Raw genomic sequence first — 14,898 nt, forward strand, 5'->3', positions numbered from 1 at the left:
TCAGCAGTAATATTCCACACACTAACCAAAGAGAACACAACTGGACTCTGTGAGCACAAATGTGCCTTCAGTACAGGCATCTTCTTCAGCTGAGAATGCCCCCCAAAGAGTGCCCACATAAACAAAGCACTGAGCAATCTCTGGAGTGCCTGGTTTCTGTGCTGAAAAATTTGTCTCAGCCCCTTACAAAGGACTCGATTCTTCCTCCTTCTCACACGGAGGATGAATGCGCTCTACAAGTGGCGCCGTGATTCCCATCAGCAGCAGCCCAATCCCTCACTCTGCCACTGCCAGCAGGCAGTGCAGGCTCCCAGCTCCCAGCTGCTGCTCTCTCCACTCCTGGTTTCCCAGTGCCTGCTGTCACCAGGGGCCTGCAGCCCTGCTCTGCAGGCTGGAGGGGCAGCACAGCAGCGGGGGGACCATGAGTGTCCATGGGAAACCACAGGCTGGGAGCCCCGTGCTCCAACACCCACACAGCCCAGGGGCTCATTTGAACAAAATGCCCCTGAACAAAAGCAGATGGGACTTTGGGGGCTTTGTTTGCTCAAACCTGTGTGTTCCACCAACACCCCTGGGAATACACAAGGCACGAGTGGCAAACCTGCCAGCTAGCAGCAGCCAGCAGAGGTACCCTGGCAGATTTGGAACGTGGATATGCTATCAGAACTGAAGGGCTTTGGTTTACAGCTCATTCTCTCAGCAGGCACTGGCTACAACATTATGTTCAATAGAAAATTAAGTGTATCTTTACAGAGAAGGTTACTATAATTAGTAAGCAGAAATTAAATAGTCACATTATAAGATTTCTGTGGAATATAAATTTTGGCATAGATACTAGATTCTCAACAGTGGATTTGTTGGGCCATATGTATTCCTTCTAAGTCAATTTTAAAACCTAAATATTTCTTAAATATGACAGCAGAAACAGTAACAAGAATAGAACCAACAATATTCACTCCTGTGACAAGACCATAGATATCTTGAATTACACCTGGAATAATTTTGATACAAAATACTCATCTGTGAATCCAAAAGCAAAGGCTATTCTCCAAAAGATTTTATGCCTATGACTTACAATGATGTTTAGGTACAATTTTCATATGATGCACATAATATATATATATATATGAATTTTCCAGACTACTGTGGAAACAGCTAATACTTTTACTCTGCTAATATAGACAAAAAAACTGACAAAACTCATCCCCCTTGGGCAGTGAGCCTCCTCAGGCTCACTTTGCATCCAGTGAAGAGAGGCAGTTTCCTAGATGGGCTAATCTGAGTACCTACATGTAGCTCTCACATTTAACTTGGCCCTGGAGGAATCCAATTCTTTCCAGAGACTAGAGGGAGGTCACAGAAGCTAAGAGCTAGCTGAAGTTACCCTTTATAATAATTTCCTAAATTACACTTGTCAATTTGACTGATTCTCATGATGCAACAGCAATTTGCAAGATTTCTGCCAGAGAAAAAAGAAAAATCATGGGGATAAACAGTATGTTTTACACTGTAGTCAATTTCTGAACTCCTTAGCAAAGAAATCTACATGTCACTGACTCAGAAATATCCTCTGACTAATACTTCAAAAGGGACAAACTTTTCAAGAATAATTTTTATTAATTTCCGTGTCAAATACATCATTTATCCCCATAATATTTTTTTCTGAGAGCACCGATAGAATCAAATATATCGGGACCATTTAAGCTTGAATGTGGATGAATTTATAACTTGCTAACTTCAATTACAGACAAATTATTTAATAACTGCAATTTATTTTAAATAAATAGTGTATTTAATTGCATCATTAAACTAATTCCTCAAAATAATTGTTTCCTCTCTTGCTATTACCATAGAGAAAATTCAGATATATCACTGTACATTGTCCTCTGATGCTATCAGCCAAATGGTCTAAATCAGCAACAATTCTTCCTTTGATTTTTGACCTATCCTTACTTAGAACAAAAATTTAAGTAATGATTAGTAACATCTTCAGAAATAGCTAAATTATTTGCAAAAGTCTTATTGAAATCAATGGAATCTAAGCTGAGTTACTCAAGAACTTCTGAAAACATGATTGCAATGATGTACACAAACTCCACAAACCCAAAGCATAACAAAAACCCTGACTGCAAATCAGATCAATGGCTAAATTGGCAAGGCTGACCTTATTCTTTCACTAAGATTTAATTACTATTTGATATCCTGAAATTATTTGACATCTTGGAAGTATTTAATATTTATATCTTACTCATTCAAAACTAAACCACATTTTCAGAATGTCAACAGCAGCCAAACCCCTAGACTGAGTACTGAAATGGAAATAGATGAAGTCTCTGTTGATATAATTACCTTTTTTAGAGTTCCCCTTGCTCCTATTAGATATTTTTTGAAGAATATTTGTAAAAAAACTGGAGGTCTCTATGCCTTTATAAAGTACTTTATGTCCCACAAGGTTAGGCCTTTATTATTGATTTTTTCCTCTTCTTGCAATTTTATTACAAGTGAGTTGAGGAGTGCTAACACAGTAATATGCTAAGCTAAACACACACAGCTTCACACAAAATTTTGTTGTAACTGTGTCAAAAATAAATGGAGAAAATATAAAACAGGAGGGCTTTTATTTTCAGATGGAAATATGCAACTGAAAGGTTGTAAATAATCATGTAGGTACATTTTTCTTCACTAAGCACTAGGAAACCTGTAAGACTGAAAAACCACTTAGGCTAGAAGATTAAACTGCCATCCATGCTATCATGACTACTCTCCCCTGTATTCAAGATATGGAGATCTGTTGAGATCCTTTGACCCTACCATGCTCTAAGGACTGACCAAATCCCTGGCTGGAGAGCTGAGAAGTGCTGGGATCTCCTTTTATGACCCATGAATTCCAAACCCAAACAAACTGAATTGGCCAGACAAGCTGAGACTGAGTGCAAATGTCACCAGCATCCATCAGCATCTTGCTCCTCATTCTGGCTGCTGAGTGACTCCTGTATGCAAAACAATTTATACCCAGTTCCTTCTAACATTCTCAGCCTGCTTTTACTAAACATGGCTTCATTTTTTACTGTACCTCGTCATGTAAAGCTAAACAAACTTCTCTATGGCCTTCTGTGAAAGGAGAGTTGCAGTATGCAAAAAAAAATAATAATAAAAAAAAATCTCCTACTGGCAAACCATTGGTTTTCATGGCTCTGCCACCAGAGCCAGGCAAGGGCAATTCTGTCTTCTTGAAACCAAAAAGGACATTATTATTGCAGGCCACAAACACTAAGCCACCACAGTATTTCCTCCTAATTAAATACTACCATTTTGTTCAGCACAGCAAGCTTGCAGTACATGGGTGGTAAGTGGCTCTTCTCAGCATGTGCTGGCTACAAGATACATTTGAAAAACAAATTTTAATTAAAATGTGCATTTCTCAGTTGCTGAAAGGGAAAGAAGGTAACAAGGGATGTAAAAGGCTCTAAACCACCATCTTACTTAATTTAAATGCCATTTAAAAATTAAAATTAACTTTACAGTCCTTACATACACAACCAGCATTTGAGTTTAATGCATACCTTCAGTCATACAGAATTCCAGACTTGGGAAGTAAGTATGTCAGAAACTACTACAAAATCTCTCCCAGATCAACCTACCAAATGCACTTCATTCAGATCTCTATTATTATCTAGCCAATGTGAAATTCTGACCACACTTCAGACTGCACTCAGGCCCATTTTGTGGTGTATTTTTGTAAGGATGCTATCTCAGTGCTGTTCTGCTGAAAATGGGAATAAAATTTTTCAGCAGAATCCCACGCTGTTGATTCCTAAAGGGGCAGATTTTGGAGCAGGAAGGGATACAAAGCTTTTAATGGCATGAGGTTGGTTTCTTCTGGTGAATAAAATGTACAGCTGTGTCTGAGAGTGTGGGACTGCCTATGTCTCCAGGACTAACAACAAAGGAAAACAGATCTCAGATGAAGGCTCTGACTGTGTGACCCCAGACAAGTTGCTTGGGGCCAGATTCCGATCCAAGTGACACTGCTCTGGGTCACTGGCCTAATTGCTCCAGTGCTCTTCAGCTAACAGTGAAATTGAGGCAAAGCACTGCCCTTAGTTTTCCATTGCTTTTAATATTAACTGTGTATTAGAGACGTGACTGGCCTTTCATGATTTGTGCTTCCACATGTCACTAAACAAAGCAGAGAGACAAACAGTTGCATTTTAGTTTATTACTGTGAACCTCATTCACATCGGTTTACCTCATTCTTTGGCTGGCAACAACTTGTGCCATTTATTGCAGCTGTGTCTTCATCTAAACCAAAAACACGTTCTCTACTTCAAGTTGAGTCATGTGAGTTCAAATCTAGCAAGATGAGGCAGCCTTGCATTCACATGAGCTTTAACGTGACCTGCCAGCTTCCCTGAAACTGCAAGTGCCTTGATCACAAAAGGATTTTTTCATTTAAAGTCCACTTCCTTTCACCAAAGGGAAGACCAGACAGAAAGGCAAAATTTGCCACTTGAAGGGCAGCAGGGAGAACTCAAGGCTGGGGAACATAGTTTTACTAAGCATTTTCCTTGGGAAAGTAGGGTGCTCAGCGTGAGTGGGCTTTTGTAACTCTCTGGGTACCCTGGCAGTCTGCAGCATGAATGAGCATTTCTTTACTTCAGTGCACTGGCAATTACTGGGTGCTTTTCACACACATCTCTTGTAAGGAATGGGATTTGGCTCTGGTTTCCACTAGTTTGTGCTTTTTTAGCTGTGATTTGAAATGTATTACGTACTCACAATAGTTCAGGAAATTCTACTTTGTAACTTGTACTGTTCTATTTTACATTTAAATTGTATGCACGTTTCAGAATTGTATGCCTGTTTCAGACTTTCTCTCAGGCCCTAACAAGTAAAGGATATAGGGGTTTTGAGAGTCTTTTTTTTGGCAGGAGTTGTTCTGTTTCATTTTTAGCTGGTTTCCTAGGGAAACTAAACATTGCCAAGGCCTTTAGATGTAGGTCTGCCACTGGTTGACTGTTCCTAACTTTTGAACCCCTGACAAGAGCAGAGAGCTCACAGATAACTTAGGTCGCTGCCAGTCTCTTTAAGGCAGGCAAGCATGCAGAAATGAGAGGATCCTGCTAAACACTCCTTATCAAGAGGAAGGCTGCAATAAGGTCAAGCTTCTCACTGTTACTAGAATATAAAGATGACACAATTATGAATATTTTAGCCAAAAGAAATCTTTCAACAGAGTCTTCACCACACTGGAATTCACCCCTCACTCAGACACAGTATAGCATACCGACCGTGTATATTTATTGAAAGTCCCAGCTGTAGCTCATCAGCTTCCTGTCCTGATGGCATTTGTGACAGAACTCTCCTGTAGGTTATCTAATGAAAATTCTCTAATGGAGAGGAGAAAACTCAAAGCGAAGTTTTGATGTAATTAACTTAAAAGAAACCTACAACAATTCTAAAACCATCAGATTCAAATCCGTGGTCCTCAATAACTCTCAAATTGCTCTTTAAAAAAAGCACGGCACAGTTGGATACTTACAATAGTTCCCATTATAAATTTTTCTGTAGTCTTATTATGCAGGCTATCAACAGCCATTGGACTGCAACAATGGCACCAATCATGATCAAGACAAGACAAAAATTGATTAGCTATAGAGGAATAGCTGCACAACCTTCTACAAATTCACAATGCCAAACAAGTTCCCTTGGGTATAGTACTTAAAAAGCATTCATTTTTAGATTAGTTTTGCATCTTTTGGATTTAGAGCATTTAAAAGCATCTCAAGGAATGCTTTCCAGTTCCCACTCCCTACTATATGAGCTAATCTAATAAGCATACTGAGATACACTGAAGGATTTATTTTCCCTCTCTGGCTTCCATCTCCAGCACTGCATGCTTGCACCAGGGCTGACAGCCCCACCAGGCAGCCTGGGGGGTTCCCTGATGATCTGCTCAAGGAAGCAACACAGAGACCAGCTGAGCATTACAGAATATACAAAAATAGAAAAAGGAGAATCACTATACATGGAGATTGTGGTTCTGTCTTCCCTGCACTTGTCCAGTTGTGAGAAAACACAGAGTACTAGATATGTTCCTACCACAAAAGCCATGCTGGGCCACCTGGCTACCTGATGTGCCACAAAACCTGAAATTAAACTCCCATGCTCTAGAAAGGCTGCTCTACTCAGATCCCTGGGTATCAAGCATGATTTAAGAACTCCATGCTACCCAAACAGTGACAAAGAGAAGTGCAGAAGTGACATATTCTTTGTGTCAGGGTCCCAAAGCATGGAACAGAGCTGTTCACAGAGCAAACAAAGAATTGTACCAGAGTTTCAGGTGCCTCCATCAGGTTGCAAGAAAGCAACCTCTACACATGGGCAGAGGTGAGACAATCACAATTAATGCCATGAGAAGTCTTACTGCCCAAACCTGTCCTTTCATGAGGAGTAAGATGGTAGCTGTGTCATCACAGCACAGGTAACATGGCCTAAAATTCCAGTATGTTCCACACAAGAGGGACATAAACTCCCTGTGATCTACTGGAATCAGTCAGCAGCCTGAGGGGATTTTCAGTTCCTGTGAAATATGGAACATATTCCATATTTAGAGATATGTCTTGGAATTACACTGGAAGTGTAAAGGCTAGAAGTTCATCAGAATCAACGCTCTGAAAATCACATGCTTTCTACTCAACATCTATATTAAGCTACCAGCATAAAAGTTCATTACAAAAGTGTAAGTACATAGTATTTACCTTAGGTTGTCACATGGAAGATGTTCCTTAGTAGCATTAGAAAATACAATCTGCTGCACGCCTTGTGTTTAATTTTATCCCTTCCTTTATATAAACCCACATATAATTTCCCTTTACATAAGTTACATTAAAAAGAACAACACAGCATGAGTCACTCCACATATACTTGTACACTAGAACTTACAGCTGGCCAAGACTGAAAGAGCCTTTTAACATCTTTTTATCCTGCTTATTTTGAAGTCCAAATGTTTTTGACTATGAGTACACATAGAAATGAACTGTAAAAAAAATGCTCAGAATAATCTTTTAAAAATGTTATTTCTAGCCAGAAGTTAAATTCAGATTATAAATACAGGTTAAATATATAAACAAATATGTAAATCTATCTTATAAAAAAAGATCAAATTCAGACAAACTGCAACCTGCAAAGAAAACTCCAAATGAGATGCCTATCTGTATGAAATAAGCTAGAACACACGCACCAAAGACTACGAAAATACAGTACTTGTAAGATCTTAATCATGCCACATTATGAATGCAAATTGGTTTTTACACAAAGTCTTACTGAAGCCAATGGAACAGCTCAGGAAAGAAATTTATGGGATGTTTCAGATCATTGCAAACCAAAGAATTCTCCTAAGAAGAGTGCTTGGATATACAAAGGCTAATACTGCAATTCCTTCAACTCTGCTTCTCCTAGAGCTGCCAGCTGGGAATGACTTTCTCCAATATCGAAGAAATAAACTCCAGACTCCACTCCATGTGGAACTAAGAGTGTAACCCTGATAATACTTTCTGCCACTCTGCAGGAATGAAAGAGCAACACCAAACTAGTTTCAAGGCTTCCCATTCTTGGCAGCAACTACACCTGTCAAGACTCAGAGGAACACTTGTTAGGTTATGAAAACAGTACAGCTAATCATTGCTTTTGGAAACATCCATGCAAAACACCTTGTTCATTCAAGCAGAAATCAACCAAGAACACTCTGAGAACAATAAAACCAAACTGACTAATGATTCAGCTACAAACACCACTGTGAAAACTGATTCAGTTACAAATGCTACAATGAATTCTAAGTAAATCTTCTGTGCAGAAGGAAAACATTTCAAGGTCAAATAGAGAATGCTCCACTGTGGAACAAACCCTAGTGAAGAAATCACATAAAATGATCCTGGAGCAGAGTTTTCTTTAGTTCCAACTGCCTAAACACTGTCTTTGTTTGTACTTTTCTATAGCCGTGACATATTTTATACACATATCCTGTACTGGAAGTGTTTATACTGTTTCTCCAGATATGTTTACAAATTTTTGAAGAAAGTGGCCTGCAAGAAAAATGCTGAAAAATTCTGTCAAAAGCGAACACAAGACATAGTTTAAGCCTGTGTTCAGCCAGAATTAAATATAGCCTTCAGGTCACAAAAAGCACGGAAGGCCATGCATGCTGGCAGAACAGAAGATGTACCTACTGTCCTGAGTTGTCTAAGAAAAACTCAGACTGGGAGGATTTTTAAAGATTACCTCCTCAGTCAGGGTGGAAGATAACACCACTACTTCAGCAGCACAAGGGGACTGAAAACCACCTTATTCAGAAAAGTCAGAGCCTTCAAACCTGCTGTTTAGAAGCCATGAACAATAAAAGATGCGGGAAATTACAAGGAATGGGTAAACAAGGAGATCTTTTTGGATTCCCCTTTCTAGGGTGAAAAATGGAAAACTAATCAGGCAGAGAAGTCCCAGAAAGAAAAACCAAGGTGAGGAAGACTTCAGCAAGGCTTTGGAGACAACAGAACACAACAATGCCTGACTGGAACCCATTCAAAAATCAATGATGAAATACTAGAGAAATCTAAATAAGAATATGATCGAGTCTTTCCTCAACACACCTTACATGACAGAAGGGATACTCTGCTTGTTCTAGAAACTATGGCTCTGGGACCAGGAACCTCACCGGAAAGCTGTTGGAAAGACTGAATTGGCTTTCTGGGTGTACTCTGACCTCGATCACACAGGTAGAATGGCAGGGCAAATCGTGAATTTGGAAACATGAGCTCAGAACACTTCTCACAAGAGGTGGTAGAGCCACCAGATTAGTAGGCTGAGAAGAAAATTGCTAGTAGAATAGAAAAATCTAGTTTAAGATGAAAGATGAAAGAGATGAATCAGATAGTAATGGCTTAACTCTTCCACGATAAATACAGCTCAGTCTTTGAGATTTGCAGAAGATATATGAAATTTTAAGTGAGGGGTGGGCTCAGCTTCTTCTTCTAGGCGACTGCTTCTCAGATGCTGGAGGGGTTACAATTTCTCTCCCTAAATGATTCCTCCTGCCATTGTACTCACTGAGAGCTGCTGATCTGCAGAGCTGAAGCAAGGCTGGCAGAGGTGAGACTGACATATGGAAAAACAAGTAAGGAGCTCATGTGCCCACTGGGGTACCATAGAGCCTGTGGCTGCTTCCAGGCTTTGTGTCTGTGAATGATCTAAAGAGAGATCACATTTTTGTATTGAGGACAACATTAAACAGAAGGAGCTGCAAGCACAAGATGGCTTACAAGCATAGGCAGGAAGTGCTACAGTGGATTCTGTTACAGAATAAATAAAAGAATGCATCTGGGATCTCTAATCTGAAACAAACACAAAGAAGAAGGCACATACACAGGAGACAGTGATGATTAAAATGCTTTAAGTATAAAATTGACTAGAAATTAACTATAAAAGCTATATTATATGTTTGAGTTTCAAGCCAGCAATATCAGCACTGGGAAAGAACAATGATTCTGTAGGTGAATCTAGCATAATTACACATCAAGCATTTCAGTAGCTTTATAAAGGATTTCATGGAGTTGCAGTAAAGAATAATTGAATGAAAAGGAGATGAAATAGAATGGCAGGCAAAACATAAACAGCTTATAATATATAACTTGGTCATTGCCAGACAAAATAACTCATAATCAATAATGTAAGTTTGGGCATCATAAAGCTCTAAAAGAAGATGAGAAGGAAGAAGGAAGGAAAATAACCCTAAAAATTCATGAATATAAAGGAAGAACTTGGATGACTACATTTCTTGACACCAGGATGTTGAATAACCAGTTTCCAGCAAAGCCTTGTTACTTAGTGACATCATTACTTATGATATAAACCAAGACAGGATGAAATACTTGCTGAAGTGGAAAACATAGGCAAATCATTAGTCTTCTCTTCCACAACTCTAAAGATCATTCATGAATACTTGTTGCTCAGCTCCATTTAGTATTTTTCTGTTCTAACAATGAGAAATATGTGAAATCTTTGTCTCTAGCAAGGATGTAAAGCTAAAACATTAATTAGCTTTTTTTTTTGCAGCAAGAGAGCTTTTGAAATGATGCACTAGATTCTAACTCCTACCTGAAGCAGAACTATAATTTGTCACAAAAAAAAAAAAAAACACACATAAAAAAAAAAAAACCCACCCAAAAAACAACAAAAAAACCCCACAATGTTCAAGTTCAGCCAGATTAGACACCATTTTATGGAAGAAATATATCAGTGAATTAAAATCTCCAAATTTGCAGCTGGGGAGAGGAACAAACCAACAATAAGCATAACCCTGAATTTTGTGTCATGTCAAAATATCACCAGTACAAGCACTTCTTTATTATTCTGGATATAGAAAATATGAGCTGTCCTCGGAAGTGTCATAGTTAAAAAAAAAACAAACAACAAAACTATTCAACAACAAAGCTTCAGGACACTAAGAATTACTGTGAAATTTGGATCTCCCAGTTGTCCCTCATGTGGGAGTCTACCTAGATATTTGATTTTTTCCCATCTCTCAGACATACATGATGACATCTCAGAAATAGCAGTGACACTGCTCCATAATGCCAAAAAGGGGATTTGAAGATTGCATACAGAGACTGGATGGTGCCACTTTATCCCTTCTGTTTGAAAGGTGAATGTGTACACAATATGGCAATGTAAACCACAATTAATGAACTCCAGAAAAATATTTCTGAATCCTCCAATAAATCCAGCATGGTAATAAACTCCTGAAATAAATCAGAAAACATGAGACATGCTCAAATCACATGAGGAGCCAAAGATGCAAGCTGTTTACATAAACCAGAAATGACATCTTAGCTTATATGATGTAATGTTTTTATACAAGCCTGGTAGACTAAACAGTTGTGATGGTGCCAAGTGTTTGGAAGGTGATGAAATTGATTGAAACTGGCCAAGACACCAGTTCCAGCTCTGATCCTGAATCCTAAATACTATCTTCAAATATATAAAGGCAAAGTGTAAAAGCACATTAGTGAGATTGTATAGCTCAAGCCATCAATGCTTAGAAATTACCAGAATGAAGCATACTTAAATAACCTTACATTGGACACTTTGTTTAGATTATGATATAGCCTTTAACTGCATGATTACGTACTAATTTTTGCACATAAATTCTGATTCATTCAGCATACATAATGAATAGTGCGTACATAATGAACTATTTTTCTTGTAACAGCTAGTTGCTTTTGTTCAATGTGTAGTCCCAGGACTTATTTGCTACACATTATTCATTCTTCATTCTGAAGACAAAATTATGAATTTCATCATGGGTTTTTCCATGCACCTCATGGGTTTCCCAGGCTACTACAGTGTCTGTCTGATTAACAAACATTCATTAGTTTATTTTGAAAACATTGCTGTGAGGGGAGGCAGCAGTATGCTTCCACTTTACACATGGAAAACGAAGGCACAGGAAAATCACTTAATGTGCTTGATGTTCTCTTCAAAGCCTTTTTTTTTTAAAGTCCTACTCTCACAGAAGTGAGCAGCAGCCATTGACTCTGAGTACTCCATGGCACCCCTCTCTGCTGGCAAATGAACAGGGAGAATTTGTCATCTTGGGGTCCTGTGTGGCTTTGGAAAATGTCATGCACTGTCAGACATTCTCTGACAGTCACACCAAAGCATGGCCTCTTCTGCCCTGTTCCTTGAACTTCTTCCTGCCCCTCCTCCTTCTTCTTCCCCAGTCACACTTCAAAGTCCTGTTCTTCATTCTTAAGGCTGTCCTTTCAGTCCCAGTCTCTCTGCTCAGCAAGTCCTAGTTCCATTCCTTTACTCCTGAGCTCTGTGGTGTAAATTGCCCAATAATGCCCCTTTTGTACTTCCTCATTCTTCAAATTAATCTGAGTGAACATGCCCTCACTTTTTTCCCCCAAGCTTTACTTCCCTGAGCATGCTGCCTGAACTTGATTGCCTTCCTTGCTCCTTTATCTTCTTTTCCCATTCCGGGTTATTTTGTCCAATTCCCATTTAACCTAATCCCCATCTTGCAAGTCTTTCCTGTTCTTTCACCCTCGACCAGCCACTGCTGTCTATTAGCACCTCCAGGGCCAGTTTTCTTGCCTCACTCCTCATCTGTGTGCCCCAAGTTCCAGCATCCTCTTTGGAGGTTTGTTTCTGTGCTCCTCTCCTTTCTGCATTTTGACAGGTGTCATTTATTTGCTTTCCCTCTGTCTGTGCCAAGGAAGGGCAGGGCAGTGGCTGACAGTGTCACTGCCCTCGGCTCGGTGGGACCCACAGACACGGTGCATCAGCCATAGAGGAGCTTCGGGACATTCAGCTGCTGCTATCCAAGACTGTTCTACCAAGCCTGGGAAAATCTTGCTTTTTCCCAAGTCTTTCTGACATCAGCTATATTTCTATAGCATTGGCATGCTCATGATACAAAAGAGATCCACTCATCTACTCAAGGTTTAATCGCCAGGTAAGGCTAATACAAATTTTATAAAAAGGTCACATAATGTTCAGCACTGATTAAACATTCATTCCTGGCCTAAGCTTACAGAAGTATGGCTACAATGTTCAAATAAGGCAAAGAAAAATAACAAATGCTACACTTTTTCCTACACACAGAATGAGCTCAAGAGAGTTCTGAGGAGCTACACGTTAGACTGTGCATCAGACTGAGCTGTGGTATTGGACCCATGTAAAAGAACAAGAGCAAATAATGCAAGATGCCTTTGAAAATAAACGCTCATAACTGGCTTGATAATGTTGCATTCACTTTGAACCAAATCTTATCAGGAGTTTTTATCTAAAAAAATTCCAAAGTGCATATATTTCTTATCTCTTATTTAATATTTGTAAGTTTTTAAATTGCTTTGATTTGTTAAGAAGGATGACAATGCCTGAAAAAACAACACTGAAAGAAACCCAGAAAAAAATCCAAAAAAAGATGAACTGCCATGATATTATTAATTGCTTACTCCAATTTCTAGATTCATGGCTCCTGTATATACCTTCACAGAAGGTATAACCCAGTTTCCTGAATATAAAACATCTCAATATTAATCCTCTTGTCTTAGAAAATAAGAAAAATATTTTGCTAGCTACATAAATTTTCCATTACTGCTTATGTTTCTACTGCAGCAGTACTTGCAATTCCAACTAAGTGCGTTGCAGAATTTGTCATAGTTGGATGTGTAATGTTATGGTTTCACTGGCTGTCTTTCCAGTTAGTACAGCTTAAACACCAAGGACATTTCCAGAATATGAACATCTAGCATAATTATAATTTACTATGCGTAATACATCGCTATTTATCACAAGACTTTGTTGAACCTCAGTGAAGCCAATCACCTTAAGAACGTCACCATTTTCAACAAAGATTCCCTAAAATAAATTGCAAGAATTTATAATACAAATGTACCCATGTGCACACTCAGGGATCTAAATGTATGGCGTGTACATTTGTACACTTATCTCAAAGATGAAAGCCCTAACCTTTGCTTCCTTGTTTAGTGTTTCCATTAAAACAAGCTTTTTGATGCATAAGTGCCACCTGTAGGAAATACTGGAGTATGCTCAAGAGCAGCCCTGTGCCAACTGAGGTACTGAGTTGTCTCCCTGCCATCCCCAATACAGGCACCTCCTGTGGAAATTCAGGCATGCATTGAGGAACAGCCCTGGATGATGGCAGCTTGCTTGATGAAGGTTAGCTTGTAAAGCCACATCTACAGGAAAGTTGATGTTTTCCAGTGGAGTCTAACCAAAAAGGAACTGAAACAAAAAATACTACATTTTTCCATTTGCTGGTCTGTATGACATTAATCCACAGGAATCAAGCAGTCCTTTTCTATTGTACGTTGATCCAAATAGCGTTTGTCATGATTAACACGGACTACTTCACTACAATTACTTAGGGTACACAGATATGAAAGATTGCATAATTTATCTATTTTTAATTCTATCTACTACTAATTAAAAGGAATATATGTGAAAAAGTGTTTTAGTGAAAAACCTAGGGTAATCTCCACTACTATAAACATAGTTCAGTTTCCTGTGGCAGTGAGTAAAGTATGAATGGATGGAAGTGCATATATCTTAATTCCAACATTAAAAGAAAAAAATCAAAGAATTTATATTGTAACTATAAAAATAATACCGATAAAAAACTGATACTGATAAAATAATATCTGAGACTTTCCAATGCCTTGTCTTGTTTTCTCCCCTCCCCCCCCCCCCCCACAATATTACAAGAAAAAATAGGAGCTTACAAAAATTCAGGTTCTTAAATGGTCTGAGTCTTAAATGGTCTTAGAGTCTGTCTAGGTCAAAAAAGTGAAGTATTTAATCCCAATTTGTAAAAAAAAAACAGAGAAAACTGGCCTGACTCCCTCTATAGCCATCAGTTTTAACAGTTATGCTCCAAAAATATTCTCACCACAAGGAAATAGTTTCATTAATTCAGCCTTACCGGTCACTGATACAGTATCCCCATTCCTTGGTACATTTACTAGGTAACAAATTCCACACCCAAAGCACATTTTGCATCCAAAAATAAGAAGTGATTTTTAATAATTCGATGGGAAACGACAAGATAGAAATTATCTGATACGTGAGAACAAATGATATGCCACTCTACGCAAAAAATATTAGTTCATTGTTTGACAGCGAGTCTGTTTAGTTTTGTCAGTCACAGTTGGGTACAAACGACATGTCTCTCTTCTCCCCTAGTCAGCCGTCAGCGTCGCTTCGAGCACGTACACTTGTTTTGGCTGTCCCCCGTCACCACCTGACATTTATCTGCTTGCTTCAGCACAGACAACCTTTAACACCCGCCCCTGCTACTGTGGAACCAAACTTCGCCTG

The 14,898-nt window shown here is 38.9% G+C and overlaps 1 protein-coding gene across 2 annotated transcripts in view; it reads right to left on the minus strand.

Moving 5' to 3' along the window:
* PHYHIPL (phytanoyl-CoA 2-hydroxylase interacting protein like) overlaps nt 1–14,898 on the minus strand; it is a 54,304-nt gene that overhangs the window by 15,103 nt on the left and 24,303 nt on the right. The gene's annotated exons all lie outside the window — the stretch shown is intronic.

Source organism: Geospiza fortis, unplaced genomic scaffold, assembly GCF_000277835.1.
Source record: "Geospiza fortis unplaced genomic scaffold, GeoFor_1.0 scaffold92, whole genome shotgun sequence".
Classification (NCBI taxonomy): domain Eukaryota; kingdom Metazoa; phylum Chordata; class Aves; order Passeriformes; family Thraupidae; genus Geospiza; species Geospiza fortis.